Here is a 23,170-nt window from a genome sequence, read left to right on the forward strand (position 1 = left end):
AGGTGCTGGTCTCTGTTTCATCTCCATTCTTAAAGAGACAAAAACCAAGCTCTCTCTCTTCAGAAATAACCTTAAGGAGCAGTTGGGCTCAGTAATGCTTTAATTGGACAAGAGCCTTCCAAATGTGGCCTCCTGAGAACAGCAGGGACGCAATGCATTTCCACCTGCCTTTTGGAAAACGTGCCCTCCCCGGATTGCATATGAATGCTTTTAGGAAAATGCCAGAGAGTCACTTTAAATGCTTTCCACCAGTGGGTCAGCATTTACCCACTGGATGCCTCCCCAGGAGCCCCATTCAGGTTCCCTTTCAGTTCCGACCCAGTCTGCTCCCTGCCAGGCCCTGGAAAGCATGAGGCAGCTCTGATCTAGGTAGACAGAAGTGTGGATAGTCTCTGCCAACGACCTCTCCACTCTCAGGATGAGCAAGCAAAGCACTCAAAGGCTGGCCGAGGCTTCAAGCCTGCAGAGCCTGAGAAGGGCACAGGATTCTAAGAGGCCAAAGAGAATGGGAAAGCAGGGTGCAAACACACACTGTGTGCACCTCAGCCTCCTCCTCTGGAAAGCAGGATTCTCACATCTGCCCTGCCTAGGAACATATACCATTTATTGAGCACAGACACTGTGCTAAACGCCGGTGCACGTTATTTTAAAGAACCCTAGTAGGTAGAGATGACGGCCTCCACTTTATAAGCGACAGCACTGAGGCTGCAAAAGATAAAGTTGGTCCACGTCCTGATTTACATAATTAACAAATAGTAGATCTGTCATTTTCCAAGTTCCATGCTCTTAGCCACTATCTGGCTTCACTCGACTTGTATTTGGGAGGACAGAACTGGCAACAGGAAGACGGAAAGGCAGAGCCACAAGCACGTCTTCATAACTTGCCAGCAGTCAGCCTGACCTAGCTGGAACTCTGCTTCCTCATCTTCTGCACTCCACACCTGAACTCTCTCCTAATTCTGCTGCAGACTTCTCAGAACTATTTTCAGGATCCTAAAACAGGAGGCTTAACCCCAGAAAACCTCAGCTGCGACCCAGCCCAGCAAGTTCACAGAGCTCTGAAACAAGTGTGCTGACAAATCCATATCCCATCATCATGGCTAGGGATTTTTAAAATCTCAGAAATCTGAGATGTGCTGAGGGAACTCGGAAGTGGCATCAGAGTTTAGACTTCAAAGGCTTCTCTAAAGAAGCATTCGACAACTTTCAACGCTCTTGATTAAAAAGAAAACTCTCAACAGACTACGAACAGAAGGAAAGTACCTCAACATAATAAAGGCCCTCTATTATAGTATACTCAATGGTGAAAAATTTAAAGCTTTTCCTTGAAGATCAGGAACAACGCAAGGATACCCACTCTCGCCACTTCTATTCAACTGTTCTTACAAAAAAGTCTTAGACAGAGCAGTTAGGCAAGAAAAAGAAATAAAAGGCATCCAAATTAGAAAAGAAGAAGTAAAATTGTCTGTGTTTGCAGATGACATGATCTTACATAGCAAAGCCTAACGATGCCATTAAAAAAACTGTTACAACCAATAAACAAATTCAGTAAAGCTGTAGGATACAAAAAAAATCAGTTGTTTTTCTATATACTAACAAATTATATGAAGAGGAAATTAAGAACATAATTTCATTTATAATAGCACCAAAAAGAATAAAATATAGAGGAATAAACTTAAGGTAGGAAAGACTTATACACTAAAAACTACAAAACACTGATGAAAGAAATTAAAGAAAACACAAATGAAAAAAATGTCCAATATTCATGAATTGGAGGACTTAATATTGTTAAAATGTCTATACAAAGCAATCTACAGATTCAATGCAGTCTCTAACAAAATCCCAATGGCATTTTTTACAGTAATAGAAAAACAATTCTAAAATTCATATGAAACCAAAAAAGACTAGGAATAGCCAAATCAATCTTGAGAAAGAAGAAAAAACCTAGAGGCATCACAATTCCATATTTTAAGATACGATACAAAGCTAAAGTAATTTAAAGAGTATGGTACTGGCATAAAGACAGACATATAGACCTATAGACCAAAATAGAGAACACAGACATAATTTCACACATGTACATTCAAATGATCTTCATCAAGGGTGCAGAGAATACATAGTGGAAAAAGAAGAGTTTCTTCAACAAATGGTGTTGAGGAAACTGGATATTGACATGCAAAAGACTGAAACTGGACTCTTATCTTGCATCATAAACAAAAATCAATTCAAAATGTATTAGACTTAAACATAAGCCCTAAAACTGTAAGACTCCTAGAAGAAAACAGAGGAGAAAAGCTTCATGACATTGTTTTGGCAATGATTTCATGGATGTGACACCAAAAGCACAGGCAATAAAAGTAAAAATAGACAAGACTAAAAAGCTTCTGCACAGCAAAAGAAACAACAGAGTAAAATAAGGCAGCATATGGAATGGAAGAGAATATTTACAAACCATATGTCTGATAAGGAGTCAATCTTCAAATATGTAAGAAACTCCTACAACTCAATAGTAAAAAAATAAAATAAAATAAAATAAAATAAAAACTCATCCAATTTAAAAATGGAAGGACTTGAAGAGACATTTCTCCAAAGCATACAAAGGGCCCACAGTATATGAAAAAAATGCTCAATTTCACGACTCACAATACAAATCAAAACCACGATGAGATATCACCTCACATCTGTAAGGATAGTTATTAAAAAAAAAAAAAAGACAACAAACGTTGGCAAGGATATGGAGAAATTAAAACTCTTGAAGAGCATTGGTGGCAATACAAAGTGGTGCAGCCACTGTGGAAAACGAAATGAAGTTTACTCAAAAATATACAAGTAGAACTACCATATGATCCAGCAATCCCACTTCTGAATATTCACCCAAAATAATTAAAATCACAATCACAAAACAATATTAGCACTTCCATGTTCATCGCTGCCCTATTCACAATAGCCAAGATGGGGAAACCTAAAGGCCCACTGACATTGTAGCATATACACACAATGGAATATTATTTGGCCTTAAAAGGGAAGTTCTGACACATGTGACAACATGGATGAACCTTGAAGACATTATGTTCAGTGAAATAAGCCAGTCACAGGAAGACAAATACTGCATGATTTCACTTACATGAGATACCTAAAATAGTCAAATTTATAGAATCAAAGAGTGAAATAGTGGTTGCTAGGAGCTGAGGAGAGGAAGAAGTGGGGAATTACTGATCAATGGGCATAAAGTTTCAGTCAAGCAAGATGAATAAATTCTAGAAATCTGCTGTACAGATTTTGTACCTATAGTCAACAATACTGTACTATACACTTAAAAATTTATTAAGAGGGTAAATCTCATGTTAAGTGCTCTTACCACAATCAAATAAAGTTTAAAGAACTATTATTATTAATAAGCAAAATTATTTTTTTAAAGAAAGTTTTGGAATTAGAGGGTTGGTTCAGATCCCACCCTTGCCATTTACTGGTGAAGGGACCTGGGGTGGGTTTCTTTGTATATTTCTCCATCTTACAAAAAGAGGATAATGGTTCCTACCTACAGGAAAGTGGAAGAATTAAATGCGAAATTGCACATAGAGGTCAGCAACTTGGCATTTCCCATGCAGCACCTTCAGCCAAGGCCATCCCACCACCCAGAGAAATGACAAAGGCTTCAAGAAGGAAGCATGGCTTCTTCAAACCATCTCACAAGGTGCAGACGTACCACACCAGGGGAATCTAAGACCCAGATGCTCATAGCCTGCAAAGCATTCCTAATCCCATTCAAAGTCCCTGAAAGGCTTCTTTCTAGCCTCTGCTCAGTTCCAAGTCTGCTCTTCAACTCCAACAGGTTCCTGCAGCTTTGTTCCATTTTGAACACTCTTTCTTGGTGGCTTGTGTATGAAAAACACTAGATGCTGCTAATCCTCCGTCTGGATATGAACAAAGAAAATGTTTTTTGTTCAGACTAAAACCTCTGAAGACAGAAGCCAGGGGCTGATGTAGGAGAGCAGCTTGACAGTCAACACAGGCCAAGTAAATAGCCTAATGGTATTAGCAGAACTATGAGAACAATAGGAGGCACCATAACTCCCCACATGCCAAAAATAAACAAAGCCCCAGACCAAGAGCACCACAGACTGGGTGACAGAAGGTTGGAAAATGCTGCCTACAAATCAATCCCGTCTTTGTTGTTTTCCAAATCATTTAGCACAGGGACATGTGCTACGTTGGACCTTCTGATAGGAGAGCCATGGCCAAATAGCTTTGACAATTCGTGAGTGCTATTTATTGTAGTTTATGACCTCTACAAAGAAGTTTGAAGCTGCTTTTTAAAATCCAACACTTTTTTAAACCTTCATTCATTTAGCAAATTATTTACTGGACACTCACTTGAGTGTCAGGCACTGAGCTAGATATTGTGGATATAGCAACAAACAAAACAAATGGTTCCTGTCCTCAGGGAAATTATATTTTAGCGGCATAGACAAACAAAAGCAAGTTTGTTTGAAAGAAATCATAATTACTAATTGCAATAATTTCTACAAAGGAAACAAATGAGGAGCTGACAAAGTCTGAATAAAGAAGTAGTAAAATTTTAGCTGAGACTCAAAGAACAAGGAAGGAAAGCCATTAAAAGAGAAAGGCAACTCTATGGATACAGAAAGTAGACTAGCTGTTGCTTAGGGCTGAGGGAGGGAATGGGGAGTGAGAATAAATGAGCATGAGGTTTCTTTTTGGGGTGATGGGAATGTTTTAAATGTATGTGATTAGTGGTTACACAACTCAGTAAATACATTGAAATCATTGAATAATATATTCAATGATTCAATATAAAATTATCTCAGTAAAGGGGAGAGGGAGGATGGGTAATGGGTGAATGGATGAATAAATAGATAAAAAAAAACAGATGGAAGGAGAGATAGGAGAGAGGGAGATGGGGAAAGGGAGGAGGGGAAGGAAGAAGGAAGCAGTGATGGTGAGCAGGGGGCAGACCCAAGAACAGTCTTTTTTGAGGGCCCCCTGATGAGCTCCCACCAAGTTCTCACAGTGCTTCTCCTAGGTTAGTCAAGATTCTGATTCCTGAATGACAGGGACCTATAGAAGAGAACAGAGGTTTTTCCTTACTAATCTTTGATTCAAAACAAAGAACATTGGCCGTCCAATCAGAACAGGTGCAGGCAACAGCTCCAGGGGAAGATTCCAAGGCTTTGCTGTGCTTGGCATCAGTCTTTTAGCTATGGATTATGGGGAGGGCCAGAGAAATTGTCCCTGAGGAGGGCAAAGGCAGCATTGCTTGAGCCTCACAGCAGCATCTTTTACTACTGTACGGACGTATTTCATTATTTTAACGACCGGTATGGTCATACCAGTGTATAGTTCCACCCTATATTTGGGCAGGTGGGGGTCCCTACTCTGGCCCTCACATTTTAGAAGGCCTCACATGTCACAAAATACACATGTATTAAAAATATATTTATTAAATAAAATATATTTATCAAATATAGGCACCTCTGTCTGTCAATGTTCGACATTCACAAGCATAGCCTGTTCCCCAAACACCTGCTCTCAAGACCAACATCATTCAGGGAAGCCGTTCTGCCCTCTGTCCTTGAGCAGAAGATGCCCGAGTCCAAGTGCCATGAAGGTCTGTGGATTGTACCTCTGCTGATACCAAAGACAGATGATAATGCAGAGTATGAGGAAGATTTGTGTGGTGGGAGTACTTAGTTTAGAGAAAAGGCAAGTTAATTAATTTGTCTAATCCTTCCACAAAGATAGCATAAAAGTGATAGATTCTTGAATAATGAAGCATTGTTTCTCAGTAGTGCTGAGTGTCCATGTTTTGTGGTTTTTTTTTTTGTTTTTTTTGTTTTTGCTTTTCTTTCTCTAATATGTTATTCTAGAGGTATGCACAAATCAGCATGGTACTCATAATTGTGCATGGTGACTAAGGAATATTTGCTATATTAAACAATTCATCTGGATGTACTATCATGGGAAGATAGCCAAAATTTATTAGGCAAAAAAATAAGATGCAGACAATATGTATACTATGATCCCATTTTTTAGAATTCATATACATAAAGATATACATTTGTATAGTCATAGTAAATTTATGGAATTTTCTGTCTTTCTGGGGATCCAGTGAGAGGAGATCTTACTCTATTTCATGCCCTTCTGAAGTGTTTGAATATTTTTTACTGTTATAGATTACTTTTTCGATTAAGAAACTAGTATTTAATAACAAAGAACTTCCTTATACACTGAGTAAATTTCATTTTTTTACCTGTATTTTCTATTTTTTCTATGTTGACTATATATTATTTAGTAACTTATAAAAAATTCACCTCTAGTGAATTCATAACAGTTAGAAGGTATGTTCAGCAGTCACTTTCCCTTATTAATTAGCCCAATGTGCTTCCACGGGTTTTCTGCCTGTATAACTGAGAATATGTGCCCTTCTAGTTATGCTGAGAAATGAAGCTACTGTGCGGGCAGATACCGAAAAAAAGAGACAGGGAGAGAGAGAATAATCACAACAGCTGCCACAGCCTCCCTGGATGAGCACACTCAGGAAAGCAGCAAAGATGTGAGAATAATGCTTCTTCCTGGGGGTGTCTGGAGAATCTTTCGGGCATCACTCTCTCCTGAAAATCACAAGTCAAGGGACACTTGGGTAGTACGGAGATTGCTACAGGAGCAGAGGCAGAGGAAAAACAGACTCGGCCCTGATGTTAGGTTTGTAGGAGCCCTATGGACTGCAAGGCCTATTTCCACAGCTGCCAGCCTGCTAACCTTCTCCATGCCTAAACTCCCGGGTTCCCGGTCATTCCAGCGTGCACTGCTGGCCCTCCAGCTTTGCACATGACGTGTCCAAAAACTCTGGGACCAAAGCAAGAAATCTTCACAGTTTTGAGCTTCATACCTCCAGCTCCAAATCCCTCAGCCATCTCTTTAAAAAGTGCTTATTAGCTCCATTTCATTTCATCTCATTCTAAAATCCACTAATTCATTTGAGGAAACAGGCCTCTTTTGATCTCTGATTGCCTGGCCATTTTTAATTGATAACCTGCCTTGAAAAAAAAGTCACCATTAGCTGTTCTATTTGAAATGCCCCAGAGCTTCAATTATGGAAGCCCTACTAGTTGAACAGAACTTTATTCCAATGAGGCGAATCATTAAGGGATGAGGGGGAGGGGGGGGGAGGAAGAGCATGAGAAAAAAAGAGAAACAGGGACAGAGACCAAAAGTACAATCAACAAAAACAGAGAAGGAGTAAGTTAGACAGAATAACTTCTTCAAACGTCCAACGGCCAAAGAATCAGCCAGGAAGGTTTTCAGCACAATCCTAGTTGTTTTCTAAACTCAGACTTGGTAAAATTCCCCAGCCACTTCCTACTTTCTTCACCACAGATACAAAGAGGAAGTAGTGCTCTCTTTACCTGACAGTTCCACAACACTCTCAGCATCAGGGACCTTTCCCGCATGCTTAGCCATGACCTTAAAGGCCTCGACATCCACCAACCTTCACAGTGAACAAAAATGGGGAGCCACTGTGCCCTTAAGGATGTTTAAGTTATGAAGGTTATGGGAATGGAGAAAAGGAAGCAGAGGGAGGTGGTCCGTGGGGTGTGGAGGAGAAACCTGAGAACAAGTTCAAAGGAAATATACTTTACTACCAAGAACTCTGAAGTAATCGGCTCTTCTTAAAAGAATGTTCTGTTACTCTGTCATTTATAGGTATCTTGGGTGCAATTTCACTACTCAAGTGATATGTGTACAGTGTTCAATCATGTCATTTCTGGCAGCAGTGGAACACTTAAGATATCTGAGAAGGCTCTTTTCTGGAATATTCTATTGCAGCGCAAAACACTACACACACACACACACACACACACACACACACACACACCCCTCAAGTGACTTGACCCCAGGGTAGTCCCATAGATACCCAAAAGCCCCAGAGGGTGATTGACCATATCAGATCTAGTGTATGGAGGCTCAGCAGAAAAGAAAGTTGCAATTCAACCCCCACAAAAGACAGCTTGCAGATCACTGCTGCAGTGCCTACTTAATTCTTATCAATTTGCTTTGAAAAGCCTGACACAGGCATTTTTGAGCCCTAAATGGGGATGACGGCAGCTCTTGCTCTTCTCAGAAAATTTGATCAGCAAGCGAGTTGCTGAATTCAAAGTCCAAATCCTTTCATCGTGGGAAATGTGTTTTCAAATGATGACACCACCTGGAAATTGTACCTTATATTCCCCAAGTACCTTCACCCACATGATCTCATTTGATCCTCGCCTGATGCTACTGGAGGAAGTGTACGCCCAAGTCTGCACACATGGGAAGGGATGTTCCAGCTGTACACTGTGGTTGAGTTAGGGATAAAACCCCAACTCCAGGGACCTTTCTGCAATGCTCAGGAAACCTTACACATTGACGAGCCTCATATTTTAAATGTGAGTAGAAGGCTTTTTTCTGGAATATTCTATTGCAGTGCTCTGCTAGCTCCATGGGCGCTCACATTCACTGTCTCCCCGCCAGGGTCTTTGCTCCTCCCTCTTCCTGGAATGCTCTTCACCCAAGAGTAGCCACTTCTTTCTCATTATTTACATCTCAGCTCAAATGTCATCCTCTCAGAGAGCTCTTCCCTATGACATATCTTCCTTTATTGTCTACATAGACAATAAGCGCTTTCCGAAATTATTTTCTGTAATGCCAATCTTGTTGATTGCCTATTTGCCTACAAGAATCATGAGGACAGGAACTTTGCCTAGCTTGTTCATCATTGTATCACATGTGCCCAGAACAGTGCCTGGCATACACTAGGTGTCCCAAATATTTTCTGAACAATTATTTCATTAGTACCCATAAACAGTCTTGTAAAACAAACAGGAGAGCATTTTTTCCTCATTTTACAGATAAAGTCACTGAGACCCAGAAAGATTAAGTGACTTGCTCAAGATCACACAGCTAGAAAGTAACATAATTGGAAAAACAATCTGGGTCTTTAACATCAAGTCCAATGATACCTATACTGTATAGTTTTTTTTAATACCGAAAGTTAGAAAAATGAGAAATTCTCATTAATCAAGAACTATTTTATGTACCATTTATTCATTCAACAAAAAATTCTGAGAATTTACTAAGTTTAAGTAGTATTTTAAACACTATGGTAGATAAAAAGATATAAACAAGATATACTTCCTCTGCCTTCAAAGAGCTTACCATCTTCTAATAGAGTTAAAATAAGCACACAAACATCAATAAAATAAAAAGTTTTAAGTGCTATTATGGACTACACTGTGCCTCCCCCACCAAATTTGTATGTTGGAAGCTGAACCCCAGCACCTCAGAATGTAACTTATGTGGACATAGGACCTTTAAAGAGGTCATTAAGATTCAGCGAGGCCACATGAGTAGGCGCTAACCCGTGTGACAGTATTTGGAGATAGGGCCTTCAAAGAAATGATTAAGTTAGAAACAAGACTCTTAGGATACAGCCCTAATCCAATAGAATTGGTGTCCTTATGAGAAGAGGAAGAGACAGCAAGGTGCACGGGCACAGAGAAAAGGCCATGTGAGGACTCGGCGCAAGCAGGCCGTCTGCAAGTCAAGGACAGAGGCCCCAGGAGAAACCAAACTTGCCGATACCCCAGTCTTGGACTTCTAGCCTCCAGAAATGTGAGAAAATAAATTTCTACATTTAAGCTAGCCAGTCTGTGGTGTTTTGTTATCGCAGCCCTAGCAAACTAATACGAACAGCTTAATGGAAATGGACAAAGAAGTTCAGAGTCCAGTGAAAACTTCCAGCTGAGAATACATCTGGGAAATTGCTGAAGGAGATTAAACTTGATTTAGGTTTTAAATGGCGAGTCAAATTTCAATATATGGAGTTGGAGGGGAGGTGGGAGCCAGCTTGACACTGCTTTTCACATCCAGATTAAAGAATGGGATCTTATTCTGTTGGCTTGAAGGATTTTGCACTGGAGAATGGCAAGATCACAACCAAAGTGGGAGCAGTAATCTGGCATCCCATATAAAATGGGATGGAAAGAGAAGGAGAGGAAAACTTGAAGGACAGTTGGGAGATTATATCAGTAGTTCAGGCAAGAAGTGCTGGGGGCCTGGAGTAGGGCATTAAAGGTTAGAGTGCACATGTCGTTCTTGCCTTTGCAGCTTCCATTCCCCTTTCTGGTAAATGCTCCCGTGTTCCTTTGGCAACCAGCATGCCCTTCCTCATAGCTCAGGCCATTAGAGGGAAAATGACACACATACTAGACGCACACCCCAGGCCTGGCCAATCGCCTTATTTCATTCCCCTGGCAACAGTGGCATGTTAGTTTCCTACGGCTGCTGTAATCAAGAACCACAAAATAGGTGGCTTTGAAAAACAGAAATTTAATTTCTCACAGTCTGAGGCCTTGAAGTCTGAAATCAAGGTGTCGACAGAGCCACGCTCCTTCAGAAGCCTCTAAGGGAGGATGCGTACTTTCCTCTTCCAGCTTCTGGAAGCCCCAAGCATTCCTTGGCTTATGGGAGCATAACTCCAAATTCTGCCTCATGGCTATCTTCTCTGTGTCCTTGTCTTTACATGGCATTCTGCTCCCTGTGTTTCATCTCTTCCTCTTCTCATAAGGACACCTGTCACACTAGATTAATGGCCTACCTTATTCCAGTACAACTGCATCATAATAACTAATTTTATCAACAACACTACTTCCAAATTATGTCACATTCTGAGGTACTAGAGGCTAGGACTTCAACAGATCTTTTTGGAGTATATAATTCAACCTGTAACAAGTGGCTAATTTATTTTACCCAAAAAGACTCTTTCTAAAACTTTTTCTGGAAATAATGAGAAAGATAAACTTTATCCCCACGAGACTTGATATAAAGATTATATAAACCTAGAGCTGTCAGGACCTTCCAGCCCACCATTAGAAAGGGACTGGAAGAAAGCAGGAGAGATGGAACAAGTACTGATGGCTTTCTCTGAGCCCCTGGATCCAACCATGCCTGATGCTAGACTTTCCAGTTATGCAGATTACTTCTCTGTTTATAAATTCAATATAATTGGATCATTGAAAACCAATACTCCTAACAAAGAAAATGGAATCAATAAGATCTGACAAGTATATGACAGCAGTAAGAGGAAAGCCAGAGCTACCTCCGAACCTGAGTTATTGGGCAGAAGAAGGCATGAGAATGGACAAAGGGAAATCTATAGAAGGAGTAAGTTTTAGAGAGAAAATAAGGAGGTTAGTTTTGGATTTCTTGAGCTTAAGATTTTAGGGTGACATGAATAGGGTTATATTCTATAGGACACAGGAAATATATCAGGATCCAGGGGAGAAAGAGTATTACTTATCATAAGTGCGATTTGTGCTTACACAGAGGGATGTGTGAGAGTTCAGTGCAGGAAACAGAAGTTAAGCTAAGTATGTCAATCAGAAGGAGGTTTAATAGAGAGAATTAACTATTCCAAAAAAATAGCACTGAAGGCTAGTGGGCAGAAGTCAGGGGGTCTTCGAGGGACTGTGGAGCTCAGGGCCTTGCTACCTTGGATGCAATCCCAGGGTCAGGAAGCTGCTGCCACCACCATCCCTTAAAACCCAGGAGGCCGGTGGCTAGTCATTGGAATGCTGAGTCTAGTTACATCTTTACCACCTTGTCTCTCAACAGCCACAGCTGCAGAGAGATCTCATGCAAGGGTAACTAACCGGTAGAACTTGTATCTGGAATCCTAGCTACAGACAACATGGGTTAGCTTTACAATCTCTCTGGGTAGAAGGAAGAGGAAATGGCAGTTGAGAAAGCTAAGTCGTGGATTCTACCATAAGCATTGAGTGAATATGATGAAAAATCAGGTAAAGATGCAATAAGTTGTCAGCACAATCCCTGTACAGCCTTCAGGAAGTGCCTTCACCCACTAATTCTCAGTTTTCCCATCTCTAAAATGAGGTAACTCAGCTATGTGATTTGTAAGGGCCTCTGCAGTCCAGCTACTTCAGAAGTCAGTGAAAGACGCCCCAGCCCTGACCCAGAGTTAAACAATTTTCTTCCCAGGAGTAATATCTTCCCAGCTAACAGGCCAACCCTCCACACTTGAACATAATCACTAAAGACCTGGCAAGAAATACCACCCCAGACAGTTTAATAATTCACTTTCCGATCTAATTACTATGAGTTTCATAAACAAGCGCTTATTAGAATACAGTTGTTTCCTCCGAGCAAGCAGGGTTTTTAAAGGGGAAATTATAATGATTATCTTTAAGATACAGGCATGAATAATGTAATCATTCTTCCTTTGCCCTTGTTTCCCTTCTAGACAGTTGTGTGGCCCAGTGCAGCCACCTTGTCTGGACCCTTCTGTCCCCTCGACATTTTGATGAAGGTCCTGTCCCTTCATCGAAACACATCTGTCCTGGGTCCTAAAGGAGCTTAGGGATTTGCAAAGGGCCCTACTTATTACTTATTCATCTCTGACTTACTACTGCATGTGAAGTTGGAAGGAGTCTGGTGGGGCAACAAGCAGAAGAGACTGACAGTGAAGCAATGGCTTTGAGCATCTGTCACCTCCTGCTGGGTCTCTGAATCCCCATCTCTAAAATAAGGGGATTGGATTAGACTAGGAATTTTTAGCCTGGAGTCCATGGAAGCCTTGGGGAATTTAAGGATGAGTCTAAATTATATGCAGTTTGCCATGTGTGTAAGGGATATTTGTGTCCCTAATTTCTATTTGGGAAATGATGTGGTTCCAGGAACACTAACTCTCTCCCTATCAGCTCCACAGCAGAGCAAGTGATCAAGCTAAGGCAATCAGAGCTCTCTACTTCCTGGCCAAGGTATGGTTCAGAGATGAGCATGTGCCTAACCTTACATTACAATCAGATCAAATCTTACAGCCTTTGCTGGGAATGCTGAAACGGAGACACTCTCTCCTGCTAGAATTATAGGAGACACTCTCTCCTGCTAGACACAAACAAGAACGAAGAGGAGTTTCCACCAGCTATCTTAGAAGCCACAGGGGAGCCAGCCTTGGGATGAAACTGATATTGTAGGAGGCAGAGCAGAGAGACAGAAGAAATGAGAGTCTTGGTGAAGTTGTTAAAGTGCTGAATCAAGCTTCACCTGACTCCCTGAAGTTTTTAGTTAAATGAACTAGTAAATTTCCTCCGCTGTTTAAGCTGCTTTGAGTAGGGCTTTCTGTAACGTGAAACAAACAGCAGCTTAAATCATAGTATGTTTATTTGCAAAATGGTCTCAGGAGAGAAGCCATTGTTTCTGGAAAATCTTCAAAGAGATCTGTGACACCAGAAAGAAAAAAAAAGATTTAAAATCTTTAAACTCAAAAATCTCTAAAGTTCCTTGTCGCATTAGCATTCTGTAATCATATAAATCTATGAAGTTCTAAACTGTTCGTTTGACTGATAATATGTAAGTCTCACCAAAGTAAAAGTTTTATTTTTTTTAATAAGTTTTTCCATTACAAAAGAAATACATACTCATTACAGAAAACTTGGAAACTATAAGAAAAAACTAAACAGAAAGACCACCACTGTTAATATTTTGGAAATTTCCTCTTAAATTTTTCATTTTTCTAAGCATAATCTTAGGGAGGTTTTAATATAGCTGAGTTCATACTATATGTGCAATTTCATATCATGTTTTTTTTCACCTGACATCATCATATAATTCCCCCATCGTTACAAGCCCTTTGTAAATAGCCTTTTTAAAATGGCGTAACAGTCCACTGAATGGATATTCTATAATTTACCAATCCCCAAAGGTTGGACGAAATGTGGCTGTTCCCAGGTTTTGTTGGCTTAGTAGTCCTTCTATCCCATTTCCTTTTGTAACAAAGGACTCCTTGCTGAACATAAAGGAAGAAGACAGCAGCCCTGGAGTGCCCATCACATGTCAGACCACGTGGGGAAGGAGGTGGGGAACACCACGGACATGAAGGGAGCCCCTGCCTGGCCATGGAGACACTCCTACAGGGCCTATAGCTATCCAATGTGAAGCCCTCTCCATCCCTCGCATGACTTTTCTTGCATTTGAAAGGAGCCCCCCTAGTGCGCTCCTGGCCTCCCTCCTGGTCTCTCTCCGACAGAGGCGGAGTGCCTGCCCTGATTGGTTGGCTCAAGAAGGAGCCCAACCTCACTGAAGGCCAGCACACCCCTCTGTTCCTTCATGCTGTGTGTTTAGCAGGGGCGAGCCCCGGTCTGGGCAGCCCTGCGGTGACCCGGCCTTGTCTATAAAAGGGTGAAAAGTCTCATTGTGGGGTTCAGCTACAAAAAGTCCCATTAAACTCTAGAATCAGTTTGATTGGTCTAAAGGTGATATTTTGGTCACCTGTCTCCTTAGGTTTTGTTTTATTTGTCCATTGGTTCCAGACTCAGGCAGGGAAAAAGGATGCTATTTATCCAACCCCTTCAAAACCACACTGAGTCAATAATATCCTCCACTGTTGCTGGCTCTCTTCTGTCCACATCCCCACCAGCAGGCTTTGGGGGTTTGGGATTCTGTTTAAAGGACTTAGCTGAGGCAAAACTTCTTGCTACCTCTAGATCTTGGCAATCAGTACTATGCTCAGGCAGATACCACAGATAACAGAATTATTTATAATAGCCACTGCCATTTACTGAGTGATAATAACATGTTAAATGCTTTAACACTTAGTTTAAGTGAGCAAAAACCCTATGAGGTAGATATTGTCACCTCCATTTTACAAGTAAGGAAACTGAGGTTCAGAGAGTTTCTGTAACATCTGGATTCATACTGTCGATAGTGGCGTGGTCAGGATTTACACTGAGATTAAGGTCCCCAAAAGCCCATTCTCTTTAAGATCTTGGTGTTGGTACAGGCAGCCCTGTGGATCCTCTAAGGAGGGGTGGAGAGGGGGCAGGCCAGAGGGAGCAAGGACCCCGACACGTACACAGCACTCAGGCCATGTCATTCGTCCAGGGGCTGAACTCAGCCACAGTCTATCTTTCCAGAGGCCACCTCAACAGCATCCATGTGGTTTAAAGGCCCGGGGGTGGGGGTGGGGGTATATTGTGGCGTCTGTTCTTTGAGGTAAAATTCACATAACATAAAACTCACTATTTTAAATTGTACAATTCAGTGGCATTTGGGATAGTCCTAGTGTTGCACAGCTACCACCTTTATCTAGTTCCAGAACATTATTATTGCCCCAAAAGGAAACTCCATTGAGTAGTCATTCCCCATCCCCCACTCCCCAGCCTTGGCCATCGCCAAGCTGCTCTCTCTACAGATTTACCTGTTCTGAATATTTCACATAAATGGAGCCACCTTTAGATTTCTCATAGGTGATAGCAACTCTCAGAACTCACTCATGTTGTAGATAAAGGAGCAGTCCTCAAAGCACAGACTGAATTATTTCACTTCCTCCCCAACTTCCCACTTTGCCATTGTGCTGCCTCTTGACTAATCCTCTCCTTGACTAGCCAGTCCTCTCCCACCCCTCCCCTTCACATTCACTTTAAAAAAAAAAAAAACTTTTTCCAACCAATGAGCTAAGGATAGTGCCTCTCCCTGAGCAGATGACCTTGGAAATCCAATGACTCAACCGCTTGTCTCTTCCCTCAAGAGGGTCAAGACCAAAACGGCACTGGTTTTGATTAGGCTCCGGCAGTCCAAACAGCAACTGTGCCTGGGCACAGGGATCCTCAATCAATCACGTAACTGAACTATCGCCTCCATTCCCATCCCCATTAGCCTTCACCCTTGGCAAAAGAGCTCTGAAAACTGCATACATCCTTATAATGTATTATGTCTTCTTTGGAAACGAATTCTAGTACTTCCCGTAGCCGCTATGGCAGTGAGCTCTGAGACTGATGTATCGTTCCTGTCTGTGAGTGTTTTCCCTTCTGGTTGGAGACAGCGGGGAAGAACTCCAAATGAGTTCTGCTCAAAATGATAACGCCACGGTGCAGAGCGGGAAAGGCAGAGAAGGAATGACTGATGGGGAGGCAGGGTGGAGGGCTTCAGCGCTGAAAAAGGACTTCTACATCTCTCAGGCCCGGCCTGCAGAAATGTGAAATGAGACAGACCACCTGGCTGCCTCTGGGAAACTATACGGACACACAGCACATCCCTTGCAATATTCTCCTGGTCCTCACCTGATTCAAAGAAAGAGGCATTCACCAAGAGCCTGTAAGGCCCAACATTTCCCACATGTGTTCCAATTTCTCTGCATCTCAGCCTAACAAGAAAACTACCTATATTTACATGAAAGGGGAATGAGGGAGACTTAACAGGAAAACTGGGACAAATGAGACATAGCAGCCTTTGCCCTCTGTCCGACCATGTCCCCTCCTGTCTTTTCTGAGTGCACTCTTGGCATTTTGTCATCTGGAATATCCACCCATGATTGTGAGAAATCCTGGCTCTCCTCAATCATAGTACTTGTGTCCCCCACCACCACCACCATCACACCCCTCCCCCCCACACACACACCCCTCCAGCATCACTAAGTCAGTAGGCAAATACTCGGGATCTCTTCGGAAGGTTATTACTCAATGAGTAGTCCATTCATAAATCAGGAAATGAACATTCCACAGCTAAGCCCTAACCTTAGATGCTTAACTGAGAGACCAGAACATCCTCCTCCCTTATACTCTCTGTGTTCGCTTCCTAGGGCTGCCATAATAAATTACCACAAACCTATCATGTCGCAGTCCTGGAGGCTAAAATTGTAAAATCAAGGCATTGGCAAGGCCATGCTCCCTCCTAAGGCTCTAGGAAAGAATCTTTCTTTGCCTCTTCCAGCCAGGAACCCTTGATATTTCTTGATTTTGTGGTAGCACTGCTCCAATATCTGCCTCTGTCTTCACATGGTGCCCTCTCTGTGTGTCCATGTACAAATTTCCCCTTCATATAAGGACACTAGGCATTGGATTAGGGCCCACCCAAATCTAGTGTGACCTCATTTTAACTTAATTGCATCTGCAGAAACCCTCTTTCCAAATAAGGTCATGGTCATGGGTACAGGGAGTTAATACTTGAACATACCTTTTGAGGGGAACACAATTCAACCCACTACACCCTCTAATAAGGACCAGACAAGAGGCCTGTGGCATGTTAACAATAAAAAGATTTTCCTACTGTCAGTTCCTGGGAACCCAAAATATATATTACAATCAACATCACAAAATACCAATATTTGTCAATAAGTGTCAAGCATTGTGCTATTTTATATGAATTTTCTTGCTAATCCTCATATTCATCCTATGAAGTAGGAATGATTATTAGCCCCATCTCACAAGTGAGGAAATTGAAGCTTTAGAAAATTAAGTACTTACCCAAGGAATAGATCTAGGATTTGAACCCAACGCTCTCTGAAAATTAAGTAACTTACCCAAGATGATAGATCCAGGATTTGAATCCAACTCTCTCTGACACCAAGGCCCACCAAAGTTCTTCCATACTTTACTTTTGAGCTAAGCTGTGTGACTTTGAGCAAGTAAGAACCCCTCTCTGGGCTTATCCCTATCTGTAAAACTAAAAGTTCCCCTAGATTTCTAAGGGCTCTTCCTGCAGTGAGTCCAGAGCTCTATAAGTCTTTTCATCCAGAGTAACCAAGCACTCTGATCAGCTGATCCACATTTGAAATCCAGCGCTGAAAGATCGGCACCCCTCCCCAAGAGCAGCCAGAGATCTGGCAGAGTGTGTTTATGCTGGATTCAAATAAAATAGGACTTCAAACACCTTTCCCAAATTCTGATACCAGGCTCTGACAGCCTCATCAGAAGCAGCGATCATTTTTATCTGCATTTATGCTTCAGGGAAAGCCTCACTGACCCACGGGGAAAGACCAGCTCCATCATCAACACACATCTTTACAGCACTTGGGGAAAAAAACCTTGCATTTCTAATTTGTTTCTTATCAGTAGTGTGCTTCTGGAACTAAGCGAGAACATCAAATTTTCAATGTCTTTCACTCGACTTAAATGAATATTTCATATTCCAGTTCTAGGGAACAGGTTAATGGAGGGGCCTTCCATATTTCCTGATCCCCTCCACCTGGCATTTTTCCCTCAAAGGTCACGTTATGTGGGGCTCCAGACATCATGACAGGATAGAAGCTAGGAAGGGAAGTGAATGGGGAATGACAAAAAGATTAGGGTCAGTAAAGGAACTGGTGGAAAGATAAAAAACAGTGCTAAGAGCAAGTTGAAGCCAAAATGATTCTCAAATCATAAAATGAATCACATCTATTGGATGCTACTAGTTTCAGGCACATTTTCTCTTGTAATGCTCTCAGCAACTACGTGGAGTAACTTGTTTTGGTCCCACTTTGCAGATGCAAAAAACCCAGGCTCAGCTGGTAAACGAGATTCAGGACCAGGTGTGGCTGATTCCAAAGCCTCTTTCCTCTACAAGGCAGGGGCCCAAGAAACACAAAGAATAAAAGTCACCTCCTTCTTTCTAGAGTTTACATTGCCATTGGTGTCACAGCTCTCAACTTCCAAGATCAAGTACTATTTGGGGGATGTTTTTTTTTTTTTCATGTAGGAGGAGAGAAGATTTTACTCTAATAAAGCAAATAACAAATTAGATTACCTTAGATTCAGAGTCCCAGGCAGAATCGATGCTGGAGAAGAATGCAGGAAGAAGGGAAAAGTGGCCTTCTTCATCGGATCTCTTCCCTCTTGCTCCTGCTGCAATGTCAGAATCAAGGACTGAATGATCCCTGCAGTCTCTCAGAGCTGCAAGACCTTCTTCCCTGAAGCTGCGCTCAAGTCATACAGACCTAGATTCCAGTCCTGACTCTATGAGCCTCCTTCATCTGTAAATTGAGGGTGGTATTAGTGCCTACTTTATATACATCCTGAATCCCACCACTTCTCACTCCCTCCACTCTACGGGCTGTCCAAGCCCAATCCCTTGCAATAGCCTCTAACTCATCTCCCTTCTTCCACTCTTGCCTCCTCTAGCCACATGGACTACCCAGGAGGCAATGTGATCTATTTAAAATGCAAATTAAGTCATGTAACTGTCTTGCTCCAAACCCTTCAGTGGCATCTCATCATTCCTGAAGTTTAAAAAACTCTTCGTTGTGGTCTTCAAAGCCCTCTTCTGTCTGCTTCCCCTACACTCTCCCCCTTGATCCCTTCATGCCAACCACGTGGGCCTTCTAATTTTTGACACACACCAAGGTCATTGGTGTCTTTGCACTAGCTGGTCTTTCTGGCCAGCATGCTCTTCCCCAGAGTTTCACATGCTTCCTCCCACACTTCGTTTAGGTCTCTACTCAAATGATATTTCTCCAGAGAAGCTTCCCCTAGCCTCCTCATTTAAAAAGCAGCATTCCTATCAAACTCTACTAGAAATCTTACTTGCCTTATTTTTCTTTAGAACATTTATTACTACTTGAAATTCTACACGTGTATAAATTATTGTCTATCTCTTCCACCAAAATTTAAGCTCTGTAGGTGCAGGAGTCTTGTCTAACTTGTTTATCCAATACTTGTCACATAGTAGGTGATTAATAAAAGTAAAATGAATGAATGAATGAATGAATGAATTAGACATATAAGTTTTGCCAAAGACTGCTAGTTGTTCTCAATATCCATTCTCTCCTGCTTCCTTTTAGTAATTAAAACTCCAGGTTATAATTGGACACATTACTACCCACCTAAAGGCTAGATTTTCCAGACTCTCTTGCAGCTAGATGTGCCCATGTGACTAGGTTCTGGCCAATTAGGGTTGTCAGGTAAAATACAGGCCACTCATTTAAATTTGAATGTCAGTTAAACAACCAAAAATTTTGAATATAATATGTCCCAAATTAAAAGTCCAATAATTGTTTTAGTATAAGTATGCCCCATTCAGAAAAAAATTATTGGATTTTTTAATATGCTCAAAGTGAAGCATACTCACAGCATAAAATTAAGCAAAGGGGCCAATAAGATTTTTTGTTCTCCCCATATTGATTCCCAGTTGCCTGGAGACACTTTGGAGTTCCATAACACATAGCTCTGTGCTCTTGAAGTACTCTCATGTATGGGAACTCAGAGAGAAGAGAAGGAACCCAAAGTTCTTTTGCACTGGGGCTACTATTGGCACAACCACAGGGCAGGGAGGAGCCTCAGTGGTCTCTGTGGGAAGTTCCTCCTCCACATCCCAGTTCGCACTGCCTAGAGCGGAGCTTTCCCACACCTTCACATGGCTGGACCTTGCTCATCGGTTAGGTTTCTGCTCTAATGTGTCATCTCTTTAGGGGGGCCTTCCCTGACCATTCCATGTAAAAGAAAAGGACCCGTCACCTTCCATCTCCTGGCCTGGCATTGTTTTTCTTTAGCACCTCTATCATTTCCTACTTGTTATTATACATTTACTGGTTTATTTTCTGTCTTTGCCCCCTCAAAGGTCAGCATTCAGAGGGCAGAGGAATTTGTCTCTCTTGTTCACTGCTGTATTCCCAGCGTCTCAAACAGTGCCCAGCAACAAAGAGGTGCTGGATAAATATTTCTGAATCAATAAACAAATAGAAGAGAAATATGGATATAGATACAGATACAGATATGCAGATACAGATATATTGGTGTCACCGACAAGTCAGACTTTACCAAGGGCTTCCTTCCATAGAGTGACAGGAAAAGTTACAAAACCTCCATGTGTATGATGATGTTAATGTTTTACTAGAGAAAACTCAGGCTTTTTAGCATAAGATTTGGCTCCCTATTGACATGGAAACCTGTGCCAGGTAGAAGTAATGTTCTATAGAATGTAAAGACTAACGATATTTGAAGTGGGGTCCCTAATAGGAAAACTGAGCCCAGAAAGCGATAGGGTCATGCTACTAATAGCAACTGATATCTGCAAAGTGTTTTTTAGTGTAAGGAGTATCATTTTTTCTCATCCTTTTTTCTCATTTGGTCTTCACAACAATTCTACTGGACAAGTGGTGGTAATATTGGAAGCACTGTAATTGTAGTAAAAAATAATTTATTTGCCTCCTGAACTGTGCACTTAAAAATGGTTAAGATGGTAAATTTTATGTTACGGGTATTTTGCCACAAATTAAAATTAAAATGTTATATATAAATATTAGCCACAACTTTATTTTGCAAATGAACCAATAAAGCTCAGAAAAGCAGTGACTTATAAGAGTCACACAGCCAGGGGTTGAAGAAACTAGCCTCTACACTGGGACTTTTGAGTCCAGCTCTGGACCTACTCCACAGGGAAAGATAAAGTTTACTCCACAAACATTTCAAGAACCAACCTCAAGCCAGAAGATCAGTGCCCTGAGTTTTTCAAGGAGACATCTAATATGATTAATCCAGCACAGCTGCTCACATAATCCTGCTGAAGGGGCCTGCCTCTTCCATGATTCTATGTGGAAGAGTGGCTGATTGAGCAGACAACAGCTCAATACAGACCATGTGTCACTTACTCTCCTTTTGTGACAATTAATTTGCTTGGGGACCAAGGGTGTTCAGTGGTTAGATTAACATGCAAAGAAAAATTAAACATTTATGTGTCCTTTATCTCTTCATTTCTACACAGATAAGTCCTATCAGTGTCTACAAAAGATATTCTTATTGACAGTGTTTATCTATTCCACTTGACTCCAAATTACACTTGAGAAACAAGAACACACCACAGTATTTTTATACAGAAGTGATGACCACAGGGAGCCAGATATTAAAGAAAAATTTTCTAGCCTGAGATTCTAGTATAGCATAAATTCAGTGCAATATGACACAAAGAATGAGGCCTACTACAGCCACTGTTTCCGCCAAGGGCACAGATGTTACTTCTTTTGTAATCAGGAAAACAAAATATTATTTTAAAAACAATTTAAGACATTAAATACATATTTGTTGAATGACTGTTAACTCCCATGTGAATCTGTAAAAAACTCAAAACTGAGAGATTAATATTTCTTTTAATTCAGTCTAAAATTTTTATTGAGAGCAGTGTATTAGACAATGGGCTAGACACTATGGGGAATATAATAGAAAAAATTATGCCCTCCCTTCAGCTGATGTGGAAGGTGAATTATTATTGCTAATCATTTAGTGTTTACCGTGTACCTGCTCACTGTGCTTTGTCTACATTTTCTCATTTAATCCTCATAACAAATCGATGGGATAGGTACAATTGATATCCCATTGTGCAAATGAGGAAACCAAAGTCTTCAAATGTTAACACCTTACTCAGGGTTCCAAAAAGAAATACCTGTGTAAACTAACTGCCATGTGGCTGCCACAGGCAATGATTTCTGTCCATCTTTCTTTTCTCCACCGTGTCGTAAAAAGCAGGCCACCCGACAGGTGCTTGAAACACTCCGAGCAAAGTGAATACCAGCTTTTTAATATACTCCCATCACTAAATACCACCGCATTTACCAGACATTAAACTTTACATGCACACACTTACAGAGCGAATCAGCTCTAAAGAATTCCACTCTCTGAGTTTATGGACCTCTTCTTACATCCTCCCCGCCAGCACCTCTTCTTCCGCCTTCGGCCCTTGGAGACAGCCTGAAACGGAGAAGACACTGCTGTCTTCCTGCTCTCCCATGCTAATTCTCCATTTCAAGGTGTTCTATTACATCTTTTTTATGGCCTGACACAGCCCATTCTAGCCCACAACCTTGAGCTTGTAAAATGAACCCTTTGGGGGTGGGAGGGATTTACTAACGACTGTGTTCCTTCCTAATGCCCTGTAGGGAATATTTTGGGTGAAAAAGGCCCAAGAAGCAGGAACATTTCAAATAGCCAATTATGCATAACAATCCTTCGACAGCCCAGTGCAGTTGATCTTCCAGCTCCTTTGGTTTTCATTTAATTAAATCTTTCATTTCCACAGACATCCCAGTGCAAGCTTGTGTTTGCCTTTGTCAGCAGGAGATAATCGATAGGAGAAATGTGGATGCATTTCAGCATTTATTAGCAGCTCAATTGGAAGTTGTTTTATTTTAATAACATCCTTGCCTTCGTTCTGTTAAGGGTAAATCAACAGCTTTGATGAATAACAAACGACAGAAAAGTGGTTTATATTATCCCATTAAGAGTAAAGAAACCACAGAATGAAAGGGAGCTGAGAAATTGGAAAACACTTTAAAGCTGCATTTTCTTTGTTCCAAAAAAAGGAAAAACAAACAAAAATGTCTTCCATTCACTCTAAAAAAAAAAAAAAA

At 41.2% G+C, this 23,170-nt stretch overlaps 1 protein-coding gene across 1 annotated transcript in view; it reads right to left on the reverse strand.

Annotated features, from left to right (window-relative positions):
• The window catches only part of SGCD (sarcoglycan delta), a 1,401,159-nt gene that overhangs the window by 1,361,266 nt on the left and 16,723 nt on the right, over nucleotides 1-23,170 (reverse strand). The window contains exons 3-4 of the mRNA XM_023528634.1: nucleotides 22,408-22,511; nucleotides 18,580-18,805 (exon numbers count right to left, since the gene is read on the reverse strand). The gene's annotated coding sequence lies outside the window, so the exon portion shown is untranslated. The remainder of the gene's footprint in view (nucleotides 1-18,579; nucleotides 18,806-22,407; nucleotides 22,512-23,170) is intronic.

This window comes from Pteropus vampyrus, unplaced genomic scaffold, assembly GCF_000151845.1.
Source record: "Pteropus vampyrus isolate Shadow unplaced genomic scaffold, Pvam_2.0 Scaffold30, whole genome shotgun sequence".
Taxonomy (NCBI): Eukaryota; Metazoa; Chordata; class Mammalia; order Chiroptera; family Pteropodidae; genus Pteropus; species Pteropus vampyrus.